This window comes from Anas acuta, chromosome 9 (genome assembly GCF_963932015.1).
Source record: "Anas acuta chromosome 9, bAnaAcu1.1, whole genome shotgun sequence".
NCBI classification, from domain to species: Eukaryota; Metazoa; Chordata; class Aves; order Anseriformes; family Anatidae; genus Anas; species Anas acuta.
Window position 1 is genome coordinate 897,672 of NC_088987.1, and position 14,344 is coordinate 912,015.

The 14,344-nt window shown below is 38.8% G+C and overlaps 1 long non-coding RNA gene across 1 annotated transcript; it reads left to right on the plus strand.

Annotated features, from left to right (window-relative positions):
• The first annotated feature begins 305 nt into the window (after window positions 1-305).
• LOC137860909 (uncharacterized) lies at window positions 306-13,587 on the plus strand. The gene is made up of 4 exons (XR_011099243.1): window positions 306-802; window positions 6,061-6,217; window positions 7,442-7,603; window positions 8,579-13,587. It is a non-coding gene; the product is annotated as an uncharacterized lncRNA (long non-coding RNA).
• Window positions 13,588-14,344: the final 757 nt, after the last annotated feature.

Below are 14,344 nucleotides of genomic sequence, written 5' to 3' on the forward strand. Positions count from 1 at the left end.
GATTCCCATGCCTTGATCAAAAACAACCTTTTTCTTAAGCAGCTCCTGAATTCAACACTGGATTATCAGCCACTTGTTCTGCACGTAACTTTTTGATCCATAGTTTGAAAAGCCAAGACTGAACCACATATTTTGAAACACTCAGTTTCTGTACCCCCAATAAAAAAATCCTTTAAATAAACATTTTAGCCCACTGCCATATCAGAGTATGCTTTGCAAATATGTTTCCAGTCCCTGCTGGACCACAAGGAATCTCAGTCTCTGACTTCCTATTTTAAATCAGTTTTAGGGTAGTGAGGCAGCACCGCAGTAATGTCCTGCTGAGCCTGGTTACAAAGAAACCCCATTTAGATCTCAACAAGCTTCTGTCTCAACAACAAGTAGGAATGTTCAGTGGTGCTTAGTGCTTCATGTAGGTTGTATCAAATGCCTGCAATTTTATGTGTCAGTAGGTAAATCCAAAGCCTCTTGTTATGAGAAGGGATAATGGCATACAATATGTTAGGAAACAGGAGGCGTGCTGTTAGGATCCCGAAGGCACTGAGAATGCCACGTCCCGTGAAGGCCCCTTAGTCACGGGTGAAGGGATCTGCCCGCGCTCTAGCGCACGACCAGGAAATGAGAAAGCAGCGAGGGCAGCTCAGGGTCTGGTTCTCATCTTCTCCCTGCGAGATTCATAAAGAAATAACCTCATGAATTTCTGGCAATATATTCTTGAGCTACAACTTGACAAGAAGAGGTGTTTCCAGGGTGCTTAGGTTGGAGTACGTTTTAAAACTGCATGCAGTGTAAGTTAAATAAGGTAAGCTACATAACAAGTATGTGCTCATAAAGCATCTTTTTTTTTTTTTTCCATTAAAAATGCGTTTCATTGGAAATGCATTTACATCCTATGTAACCCATTTTCTCAAGTCTACAGAATGTAGGCTAGCATTTACAGCTTGCTTCCCATGCAAGCTTAAAACAAACCACCTTTGTAACAACTTGCCATGCATCTCTTTAACCTGACCCTAGTGGGATCTGTGGGTACCAGCTGTCCCCAGCAGCGCTCACACCGAGCTGAGATGTGTGGACACTCTGCTGAGGGGCTGGGCTCTGCTGCCGCCCTCCCGTGAGCTCTGCCGTGGAATTCTGTGGGAGGAGGAAAAACCACAAAGGTTTTCATCAGAAGTAGCCTAAACAGGTGAATGGGAATTTTGGGCGAGAAAAACTGATAGCTTTCAGTGGTGTCACAGGAGCGGCACTGTCCCAGCTGAGCTGCTGGGATCTACCAGGAGGGAAGGGCAGCAGGGTGGAGGTCTTTGGCTTTTTTGCTTTCCCGATTTTGGTAGCAGAGGCCTATGTGTTAGGCTGTTTACTGTAAAATCCTAGTGCCTATGAAATCAGTAGTAACAAAATTGTTCCTGCTGATTTCTGTAGAGCCAGAACTTAACTTTTTTATGTTTAGTTTGAAGGAAGGAAGGAACAACCTCTTGATCCAGGCTACATGAATATTTTTAAATGTTAAGTATTTCTTTATATTTAACATGAAGTCATCTTTCAGGACCAAATTACAGTTACTTATTATTTCATAACAATAAGCCTTTTCATTACTAGTATTTTACAGAGTCTTACTGTTGGGTATGCGTCTAATTTAAAAGAAAGCTTTTAGATTTTCTTTTGTAGCGTGTTACCATATGTAGACATGGCTGAAGTGCTCAGGAGGACACGGGTACACACTTGTACATGCGCTCCTGTAGGAGTGTTTTCATGACCCCATTTCGGTGACGTGAGTGGCCCATACTGTGCTGCTACAGATCAACTGCTTCTAGTTTCCTGTAAAATAACCTGAAACAATTGGGAAAGCAAAAGGGGAACAAATGAGATAGAAAGCAGCAATCAGCAAGCACGGGCTCTCTCATTTTTGGTTTTGGTTTTAATTATTGCTTAAAGCAAAACTCATGGTCTTGAAAATTGAGACATCAGCAGTCTTGCAGCTGAATGTAGCAAGAAATATTTTATTTTAAGAAAGACATGTTTGACTGTTTCTACAGTGTTTTAAAGGTTATAAAAGTCTCTAGACAATAATACTATTTCAAAATGCACCATGAATGCCAAAAAAAAAAAAGCTCAGAGATGTTGGTTTATTATCCTTACAGCTTTATGGAAAAATCTTTCACTTTAAAATTAGTAAAAACTAATCATATCGTAAAATAAACAAATGAAGTTCCTGCAGAAACAAAGTATACACGGCAGCAGGCTGTACTAGCTTGCTTATCTCCTGGCTCAATGTATAATGAAGCACATTTTCCTTTATTAAGATTCCTGCTTCAGCATGATGGTGATCCAATGGAGAATAACGCATGCATAGATGGATATTCTTTGTCAAAGATAGCAGTTTGTGAAAACTACATTTTTTATGATATTAAAACTGAAAATATTTTTAGCACTTCCCATTTTTTAAATTAAAATATATTTTTGTTGAAGAATATCTAAATAGAGATTTTGTCTGTTTGGGATTAAAAAACACTAAACCCCAGTGTTTCTAATGGACTATGTCTAACCAAATCTTTTTTTTTTTTTTTTCTTCATTGAAACTGTTTTTTAAGCAGCTTGAGATTTATGTGAAAATATCTTACACTTCCTGTAAAGTCTCACAACCACAGTTGCACATTTTTTTTATTCATAGGTTACTAAAGCACATTCCAAAGAGAAAGTTTGTATTACTGATTCCCATAAAGCTAGAACGTCTCTTTCATCAGAAGAATTTCAAAGTATAATTAGAACAAAACTGTGCTGAACTTTTTTTTCTAGTGTCTTTTAATTTAAATGGTGTTCACTTAAAATCCTACTGAGAAAGATTCTAATTTGTTATGGCTCTTTAACTTGGTAATATAAATAATCCTTAAATATATGTGCAAGAGAGAGGTTTTACATAAGTTGTGGTTGTTGCTGGAGTGACTGTTCCTTCACATGTAGGGAAAATTCTATTAAGCTTACCATGAATATTATTGTAAATAATTATAATATTACTGAGAATAATCCGTGTTGAACTAAACTCTGTTTTATGACTGTGCTTTCTTCTTCAGACAAAAAGAGGGACATTATGGCTTAAATTATTTGTGTAATGACACGTATTGTTGATTTGTGTGCAATTCACCATGAAATTCTGGCTCATGGTCAAATTCAAAACTATTTAGGACTAAGATTAATTTAAGAAATACAGAAATTTCTTGAAACTCAGGAACATAGTAGTCACAGATAAAGCAATATACAAAGCACAAAGCACTGGGAATCAAAGGCAAATCATTTCTTTCATGACCAAAATAAATAAATAAATAAATCATTCTTAGTAGCTCAAGATCATTGGCTTAGAAGAATATCAAATTTGTGCTTTCTCTGAAGCTGGACTTTTGCTGAACTCAGTTCGGATGCAGGTCTACAAAACAGAAAGTTGAGCTAGATGATATGAAGAGGTTCCTTTCATCCTCAGCTTGTCTATGACTCTAAATCAGGATGGCTAAAAGCAGGAATTGCATCTCCCAGGATTTTTTATGATGATGATGGCCTGGAACCAAAACTTGTATGCATGGAAATGCTGCATGAACAGTTAGAAGTTGTGAGTGACTGGTCATAAAACAAACTAGCGAGCAAACAAAAAAACTCCACATCCTGCAACCCGTCAGTTGTTTGTCCTTGTCAAACTCTGCTGTGGTTTTGTCACAGGACACTGTCATAGCCCCAGCTCTTGTTTCGGATGGCTGACCAGAGGTTTAAAGAACGGGAAAATAAAAAGGATGCATTGGAGTCAGACCTCTTTGCTTAGCATGTGCTTCATCGAGACTCTGGGCAGGCAGAGGTGAGCCTCCAGCAGCAGGCAGCCCCTGCCTGCCTGTGAGCACCAGGAGAGCCAGCCCAGCAGTGCTGGAGGGGCTGGGCCATGTGGTTGAATTTTCCTTCTCTTAGGTGATACCCAGGCTAAGGGAGGTGTGTTTCTGTTTAGTTACATTACTGAATGCTCCTTTCCAAAACGTATGTGACTTGTAATGGCTGATGCTTTCAGGCTTTCGTACCTATTGTACATGTACATCAATCTTTGGGGGTCAAAATATTTTATTTTTCCCTTTGAGACTCATGTAATTAAGAAGTGAAAGCATTTATAATTCTGGTGTTCAATTCTAGTGCTCTGAAACATGATTTACTTGTAGCTGGGAGTATAAGTTAAAAACAAAATGCTAGACAATCCAATTTTAACAGCTTCAGGGTAGAGATGTAAGAAAATATTGTTGGGAACCTTTTGTGTTTCTGAAGATAATAGTGAGAGCTGCACAGATATAGTGAGATATAGTGACAGCTGCTGAAGATAATAGTGAGAGCTGCACAGACCTTTATAGAGGGAAAACTTAACATAAGTCTTCTCTGGCCTGCAGAAATGTGTCAGAATTGTAAAAAGGAAATAGCATCCGGTCAATAGCAAACACCTCAGTGACATTAAATTGTTAGAAAAAAATTGCTGTCCTTGAAGAACTGTCTGAAAAGCACAAAACACTATTCATGCATCTAGTTTGGGCAAACATAATGATGGTTGACCAGGAAGAATGTGTAGCAGACTAAAATTCTGTTTAAGTCAAATACAGAAAAAGGAAAGGCATTTGTTTTACATATAAGGTTTATTTAGATGTTATATTAAACTGAGGCAGACTGGCATGCTTCTCTAAACAGCTCAGAAAGGGATGAAGATAAAACTTGAGGACTGATGCAGAGTATTTGGAAGGCTAAATATGGTTGACATGAAGGAAAAAAATACTAAAAATGATTCCAATGTATGAAAGCCTACTCCAGACAGCTTTGTTCTACTAAAATTACTGATGGAGACGGTCAAGTGATAGTCAGAGATTTTACCTGTGGGCTACTGAGTCAGCCTGCTAGTCCGTGCCTTTTACCTCTGAAGAATATCAAGCAGTTGCTCCAGCTAATTCTTCCTTTTCCATTCTTTGTCATCTTTCATAGCTTCCAGTGTGGTTGAGCAACAGCAGCAGAGGCAGTGTGGTAAGAGGCGGCGTCAGCTGGTGCTGCAGCACGCCAGTCCCCTTCCCTGCAGAGCCAGCAGTCTGCCCTCCAGCTGGCTTTGTGCTTCACCAGCACCTAAAGATGCCCTCGAGCACAGGTTATGCAATAACTGAATGCCTTCCCTGACCAATAAATAAACACAGGAAGGCAGCTGATCTAATAATATATGTTAAACAGCATGAAAAGTGGAAGAGGAACTGTGAATTAGTTTAAAATCAACAATTCCTTGGGGAAATACCACAACAGGATCTGCTATACTTGTTCTCCTTGATCAAATATTTAATAGTTAGTATAGCTGCTCCTAACAGCTCAGCAGTAAAGAGACCCAAACATTATATCTCTTTTTCCTTCAGTTGATTTCCCATTTCAAATGAAATTTAAATACCTTAAGATGAGAATATATAATATTATCATCTGTGTCTGTCTCCCATCCCTTTTAATGTGAATGTACTAAAGGCAAAAATCATATGAAACTTCCTTGTAGGGTCTGTCTCTGGACAGTTTTATTATTATTATTATTATTCTATTTTTTATGTGAACAGTTTGCTCAATGAAAAAGGTTGAGTTTGGGTTAAGTTGAATTAACTATATTGTTTGGCTGGGAAATATTTTTTAAAAACTAACATTTAATTTCAATGTTATTCAGTTACATATTTTGATATTTTCGTTCAGAAAATTAGATGAATTTAATAATAATAATAATAATAATAATAAAGATTAAAAATTTTAAGTAAACCATTTATTTTATAGAAAAAGAAGTGGTTTGTTTGTTTTTTCCTGTTTTCCTGATAAAACTGAGAGAACTCACTGTGACATTTTCTTTGCCTCTAAATTTTTTCCATACATTCCCCACACACACCTGTATTGGAAAACACAGAACAGGACCATAGGTATCACATGAGGGTGGTTGTCATTCCTGCCTGTGAGCACATTTGGGAAGAGCAGGGATTTTGAGAGTGTGTGTGAATGTGTGCATTATTTAAATCCCTTTTTTATTACTTTATTTTGCAGATTGTTGCAAGTCAGGAAATAAAAGGTAAGGCACGATGAGCAAATAGAAACTTGACAGTTTTTTGGAGGAAGTAGAGAAGCCACAACAGGGAAAGGCACAAAACAAGGGCAAAACATTTTTGCAGCTGCCTTTGGATGCTCTGAAATAAGAGAAAAGGTATGGACAAGAATCAGATAGTTGGAGAGTTGCATGGAATAAGGAAAAAAAAAAAAAGGCAGTGTGGATGATTTGCCAATAAAGTTTAGGAGGAAAAATTGTTGAGAGATGATGTTAAAGAATAAGGGTGTGAGTTATCTAATGTCTGGTTGTGAAAAGAAATGGGGAAAGGAGACTCATAGCTGATTCCGAGGTGACAAGCTCAGGTCAGTGAAAGGACAGTGGGTGTGAACTGACGGTCAGCAAGGATGAGCAAAGGCAAAAGCAGCAGGCTGAGGGTCAGACTGAGGAGCAATGGGATTTGGGGCTGCAGCTGAATCAGGAATGAATAATTTGAAGGCAGAAGTAGAAAAGGAGATCACAGAAGATATAAATCTGGATCCTTTAGGGATCTGAGCAGGGAGAAGTAAAACAAAGAGAAGTTGATTCAAGGAAGTACAGAAACGTGGGAGGCACAGAACCACAGCCTTTGAAGAACTCGGCCATGAGCAGAGGGGGTCTGTAGCTGTGCTACACATTCTTCAGGTAGGCAGGGAAGAAGAACAACACAAAAAAAAATTACCCACCAAAAGCATAAGCTTAGCACTGAATACTTTCCAACAGAGTTTCAGTTAAAGTAATAGGAGTCTAAAAGGAAAGTACAAACTAAATCACTACATTTATTTCATCAAACATTTGTTGTGCATTTTGAAAAAGGTAGGAAAATGTAGACAGAAAGGGGAAGTAGCTACTAGAAATTTCCAGTGGTTAGTATAAAATAAGTGTTTGTATGGAGGGCTTAAGTACAAATGTCTATGAATTCATCTGGGATAACTCTAAACTGCTGGTGTTTTTTAAATCCATAAAGCACATTAGGTCACTAGACTGCCCACAGTTTTTGCAGAAAACTAGGCTAGAAGCAAACAACTATTCTATATTCTGGAAAAATTAAATTCTCTAATGTGTTGGTTAATCATTAAAAAAAATAGAATAAATCAGGCATTAATTAGCATAGCGCATGTTTTGAAGTTTCTTTTCAATATCAAGGTTGTAGTCCCTGCACATATGATCTGTCCTTCCACTTGCTTTCTGGTGAGCCTGGGCAGAATTCTTTCAGAGGTAATGGAGTCTGGTGTTTGTTTGTTTGTTTTTAATCAGCATAAAATGAAGAACAACTAAAAACTCTTTCTGATGCTAAGACTTTAAGTTTATATTGCTGTTATGTTTATTTATGTTTATTATCAGAATGTGCAAGCAATTGCAGTCAGTGGCAGGAGCCGCAGTGCCTGGGGGCATGCAGGACACGAGGGGAGCAGGTTGTGATGGGCTTCCTCCAACACCTGGTGACTGGTGCTCGCTGCCGCCCTTCTGGAAGGTTCTGCATGGGGTGGGAATGCTGGCAGTAAGGTGAGTGACCGGGGGTGTTGCGGTGCGGGGAGGTGGGCTGGGGGGGCAGGCAGGATAACGCGGCACAGGTCGGCCACACGGTGCCGTGAGCTAAAAAAAGAGCGGCCACAACTGGTATTGCAGTGGGAGCCTAAAATGCATGGGGTTTTGTATCCAAATAACTATCAGGGTGACTGCTGTTCTCCTGGACTAACTTCATATTTTATTCATTGACCTCAATTCTTATAATTTAAATTCCTGTCAATTGTAGGAGGATGATGCAGCAATTATTTTGTGTAAGCTACACGTTTTATATCTTGTGTTATAATTCATGGTTCCTTCCATAAGTGTTGTTCAAATTACAACAGTAGTCCCCATGAGTCTCATGATGTGAGAACTGGGGACCTCGCTATGGAAGTTTACATCCAGCTTCCATAAGTACAGGAGTTGTGATCACTGGACCAGGGAGGCGAGTGGGAACACAACCTCCCAGCCTGCTTTTCCAGATCACATCTTGAGATAGTTGTGGCTGTGCAGGCATCCTGATCCAGATCCAGAGCATCTGAAGGTGTTTTCATCTTCAGCTGCTTCTCAGCCCTTCTACAGGAGGCTCCTCTGTCTGAACCAGCACTATGATTTAGCTGCTATTACTGTTTGCTGAACCTGCAGCAGAGAAAATCGTCCAAATGCTGCTTGATCTATCCTGTTAAAATGATTGTGCCTGAAGTGAGCTTAAATCATATTACTAAACTGCAGTGGGAGCAGGAGCACGGTGACGAACCTCAGCGAGCAGCTGAAGTGCTGTAGCTGTTTGCTGGATAATGGGCCTTTAGTTACGAGACACTGCTGGAGAAAGAAGTGGCTTTGATAGACTCCTGCTTCCATATCCAGCACGTGTTCTGGGTCTGCTTGCTGTGTTTGTCAGCCAGCCCCAGGATGCTTGTCATTCACAGAGATTCTCCAGCTGCTGCAATTTTAGCTGTGTTCCTTTTGCAGAAGCGTTTAACAAACATCTGCAGAGGTGGTCACGTAAAAGGATCAAGCTTTCTGGCTCATGGTTCCAAGTGGTTCCAAAGTGGTTCTTCCTTCTGGAGAATGGCAACTCCAGGAAGGAGTTGGCTCTTCCTGGGCTCTGTGAGAGATGTGGACATTGTGGTTCAGGTGCAGGTGCCTGCCCCTGGTAGCACAGTGCTGACACCCAGCTCTGACGCTTTGGTGCACCTGCTCCTGCTTTGCTGCTTTGTTGTCCCTTGACATTAGTCTGCTGGGATGTGCTACAATGCAATATGTGGAATCAGGAATCAGGCTATTGCAGTAAGCGGTAAAGAAAACGTTGGGAGCGTCTCTAGGAGATATTTTAATTTTTTATTTATTTATTTATTTATTTTAATATCAGAACTCTTACTGGAAACAAGAGTTGTTCTCACTTGGCTGGGAGACCCCCAAAAAGTGCTGTGTGATCCCTGCGTCAAAACAATTCTGAGTATCTTGAAAGAGAGATAATTGCCTGGGAGCAACATTAATCCTGATCAAAATAACTACTCTCAGTTATTTGCTGTGGTACTTCAAAATAAATGGAGTGAGGAGGCTGTGTCCATTTAAATCCTTTACTCTGAATTGTTTGCTTCCATCTACAACAAAACGTTTTTGAAGAACTGCTTCTACTTCCACAGTGTGAATATAAGCATTTTGCAAAAGAGGCTAATCGCCAGCAATTAACGCTGTGTTGTGTATCTTTGTGCATTTTGCTCACAGCTTTAACAAGCAGATAAAGAGACAGAGGAGACATTGTAAAAATGTGCATTCCGTTTCCTAGCTAAAAGTCCTCAGAGCTCTATTATTGCTCTCCTGTTACTATGCAGAGTCCTTGCTTTATTTTCTCAGGCTTGCTGTAGCAAAAAAACAAGAGTACTGTAATAACACAAACAGCCTTGCAGAACCTGAAAGCTGACTAAATAATTCTAATTCAGTTGGAAATCATACCATGTTTACAATATCATACCATATATTTACTGCTTCTCCTTTAGAGTACTATACTTTACTTGAATATTTTTTTTTTAATTCTTTATTTAAATTTGCACAAGTGAAAACTGGGGACACAGAAGACTTGCGCACTGCTCACCTCTAACAAGTTCCAAACTAACTGCACTTTCAACCCCATTGCAATTTATGCGTTCCCCTTCCACAATATAATTTACTCAGTGTTTTTTTTTCACACACAAAAAATAACTACTCATTTATTCAGTAAGTAATAACTAACTTCTTCAGATACTGAAGGAGTATCTGAAAAAAGGAAAACAAGAAATATGGCAAATTAAGTTGGGGAGAAAAAATTGAGATGTGAAGTTGAAGGGGAAGGAAGATAACTTCTTGTTCTGGAGTGGGTATATTGGTTGGTTGGTTGGTTGGTTTTATTTGGTTGTGCATCACCACAGTACTGTAGTGTTCGAATAGTTTCTAGAAACACTTACAGCCCAAACCTAAATGTGAAAGTTCTTAATAGATGCTCAGAAGCATGAAAAACCACCACTAATATAACGACATTCAATGAGTGTAACACCTGTGCTTTTCATCAACAACCTTAAGCAGCACTTAATTTTTCATGTTTGCAGTAGACTTTCCACAACAAAAGCTGTGCTGAACTATGATCTATTATATTTATACAACTATTGTACTGAATATCACTTATTTACTAAAATAAAATTACCCTCTTCCCAAATTCTTATCTGTCTTATGCACAAAGGAATAAAATTACAAGATGGTTAAGCATCAAGAGCACATAGCAAAGATTTTATTTCTGAAGCATTAATGTCTGAATACAATCTGAATATTTTTCTGGTGAAGGCTTTAATTGCATGTTGGTAACAGCGAGTCTTTTGTGGCAACATTCGTTCACTGGATCATGCTCAGCAAACAAAGGAACAGAAAGAGGAAGGAGAGACCAACTCTTCCTGTTTGTGTTCCCTCCTGCTTCAAGCGCAATTATGATGCATTTCTGCATTCCAGAATGTAGGAAAAAAGAAGATGGGGGAGGGAATTCAAGCACTTGGGTAGTCTTGACTCACAAGAAATGTGTCCTTATTCAAAGAGAGATCTGTCTCCATCAGTGTTCAGAAACCAGTGATCGTGCTCAGCAGTGCTGGAGTGAATGAGCTGCATGCTGGGCCCAGCCAGCACAGCACCAAGTCTGTGCAGGGGGACGTGGGGTTTGTGTGCAGAACACCAGCGCTTCAAACAAGCTCTCAGCAGTTAATAAACAGAAATTACAGAGGGGTAGCTTATTCCTGTTCAACTCTGAGATATATATATATAAAAAATAAAAAAAATAAAAAGCACAGTTATTTAGGCAAGGGGAAACGTTAACTCGACTCTTCTGGTCTGTGCTGGTAGAAAAGTTTTCCAGGTTTTTGCAGATTGTTTCTTTTTGGTTTGTTTGTTTGTTTGTTTTCCTAGAGCCTGTTTTAACCATCCTTGAACTCATCTTTTTTTATCCAGGTTCAAAATTTCTATTAAGTGGTGTTCCATGACTGAGCATAAGCTAGGAAGAGTGGGCAATGGACCTTTCGATTAGAACTGTGGAATCCCTGTAGTAGGCTCTAGCCTTGGTCAATAAGTAATTGGGCATTTTGCTGCTTTATGACAGAGCCCTGGGGCTGGCAGACACTGAACACCCTTTCATCCTTCCGACTTCAAAGTACTGCTCAGAACTTTGCAGAAACAGTCTTTTAATTAGATCTGTAATTGAAACATCTATCGGACTAGCCTACATCATCTTTTCAAAGTATCTTGTATGTAATGTTGCAGCAAATGAATGTGATTTGCAAATGGAGCACAGTCTCATGTATAATTATCACATCTCTTTAGCTTCCTGTAAGTGCACCTTTCAGGAATTCCATTTCAGAGATGATTAAACCCTAGTTTATCTCACAAGTTGTACATATTTAAGAAAATATTCAAGGCTTTCGGAGAACTGGAAATTAATTATTTTGTTATAAAGCTGACCTTACCATTTTTTAAGTGACCCACAGACTTGCTCCTTTTCATTTAGAGGGGCTAAGGAAGTTGTGATCAAAGAGCTAAAACTCAGCCTGGCTTAGGGGATATGGTAGGCATTAATATATAAATGCTTTCGTGAACATCCTAAAAATTCTCTGCCTCTTTCATACCCAACCTTGTTGCTTTGTGTTGCATTATATCTGCTGATATTCTGGCAGTGCAGCTGCCAAGTGGATGAAGGATTTTCAGAGTTAAAAACTTGATTAACTGTAGTTGAGTTTAAAATTTTATCACTAAAACTCTTCCTATGAAATTTTTACTCTGAAAACAAGTGTTTCCCTTACATTAAAAAAGTGTTTCCTTTACATTAAAAACAGTTGCTTCTCAAAACACGTATACATGTGTTTTAGGGATTGCAATGTTCTCTTTAGCAAAGCAAAAAGCTATTTTATTTTACTTTTTTACTGGAGGTGATATTTTTCTCTTGGAGGCTTTGCAAATCTCCATGTGACTTATCTCTAAAAGATGTTTTGCAGGAGTTGCTAAGGTGATTTTGTGGGCTGGAAATGCACTGGTAATTTGTTGTTGTTTGTGGAAGAGTATGAATGAAATTTCACCACGCACAGCAAGGCAAACATCCATGTCTGGTGGTATTTCTTAAGGGGCTCAGTAGAGAAGAGAACAGCTGTACAAAAGCACCATTCTCAGCCCCTTCAAGGATGATCACACGCAATCTGGCTGTCCATAGGGTAGAGGACATAAACATTTTGATCATGCTTCATCTTTTCATCATTTTAATCAGAATGTGAAGCATTTTAGATTTTTGTCTTTTTGTTTTTCTTTTCTTTTTGCAAACGAATGATTTGACAACTGCTTATTGACAATATCTAAGGTTCAAAAGTTGATATTTGCCCTGAGTCCTAGCAAGCACTCTGAAGCTGTGAGCAAACCCATTGCTCCCATGTAGCTTTCTTATGGAGCAGGTACGTGGAAGGTGAGGGTGCGCACCGGGGCTGGCAGCCTGCAGCCTGCTCACGGTAACGGGGCTCTCAGGTCAACAGGACTTCGTCCGGCTCCTCAGGAGTGTTCATCATCACACAGACTGTTTTTGTGACTTGGTGATGATTCTGTTTTGTATTGGCCAGGAAGACCTGACTCCTGAGTAAAACCACTCAAAATAAACAACGTGAAATATTCACTGCTTTCTGCGTAACAGCCTGAGCTATTTGAGAGCCTGTCAGACCTCAGGCTGCCTGGCTCTTTTTATTTTGATTCTACCCTGAATGCACTGTCAATTTCACTTGTAAATATGGTCTCTGTAATTAAAATAAATTTCCAAATCTTGTGAATTATTCTCTTCCATTTCCTTTTATATATTCTCGGTTTGTCTTTCTATATTGCTATTATTCTTTATGCACCTCTGAAAGATGGAAGCATTCTCAAGTTTAAGCCTTCACTTTTCAGACCTCCGATTCATAACTTAATATTTTTTCCCCTCCCTTTTAATGAAATTCTGAGCATAACAGTGATAATTAGAGATCTTAAAAAGAGATGAAGAAAGGGAAATATTAACTTTGTGCTTTTTTGATAAGAAATGCAGATTCTGCTACTTTGCAGGTAAGATGCTGGTTAGCCATTCTGCTGGGTACTTGCCTGAGATACAACAGTAATGTTCATCTATTAGCTTCTCTTTGTGCAAGTCTGTGCCAGGAGAGTATGTGAAGAGGGCAGGTAGAATTTTACAAGCTCTTCAGTTTCTTTATGATTACCAAGATTTCATTTGTTTTCCCTCAAACAGAAGAAGCTTTTACCTATTTTTTCTTTTGCCAATATAAACACAAAAAGCACCAAATCTTACACAAAATAACAACAACAACAACAAAAAAATAGCAATTAATTCAGTCTCTTTTTTCCATGAGGGGCAACATGAATGAGATTTCAAAGGTGCCAAAAAGGGGTTGGTAGATGTTCAGTGCTTTTACCTGGTTCCAAGAGACTGCTGCCCCAGTCCTTTCAAATATACCACTAGAAATATTTTAGTGTGTTTTGTTGCTTTGTTTTATTTTGTAAAAAGCAATAAAAGCTCCTTATTGCATGCATTGCTTCCAAGGATTTGTCTGCCATTTTCTGGACCTGCAGCGGAACTTGAATTATAAAAAGCAGCACAAAAATGAAGCTAAGGAAAGGAAGTTCCTTAAAATACAATTTCATATGTACTGTATTTTTTTTTAAAGTCTTTAAACCATAATCAATCTACTTTCTACTTTAAAATAGGTAGAGTTTTGATACATTGTGAAGCATGTAACAGAAGTGGAGTCTTGTGAGAATGCTTTTGCCATTGAATGCCATATAGTGAAGAAGCAAAATGACTGTTGGGAAGGAGCTGGGTTTAAAACGCTGGCTTTAGGACAATCACTTTGCTGTTTGAAGAGAACAGAAGGCAGCACAGAGGTCAGTTGCTTCAGAAGCAGCACTCGTTTAATTTTCTCCTTGTGCAATTACTGAATGTCGTAATGACACTATAATGAAATCGCACTGCTTTGTTTCAATGGAACAGCACCCCAGTTTTGTTCATTCAGTAATATCTTGGTACAATAACTTTCAGAGGTTATTGTTTATGACATTGGTTTTCAGTCAGAGGCACGCAGATCTTTGTGGGCTGATATGCTATTAAAAGAAATCATGCAGATTATCTAAGAATAGCAAGTCAAGTATCGTGAGGCTTATACTTCCATTGGAATTTCAGATTTCTGTTTCTTTTTGCAG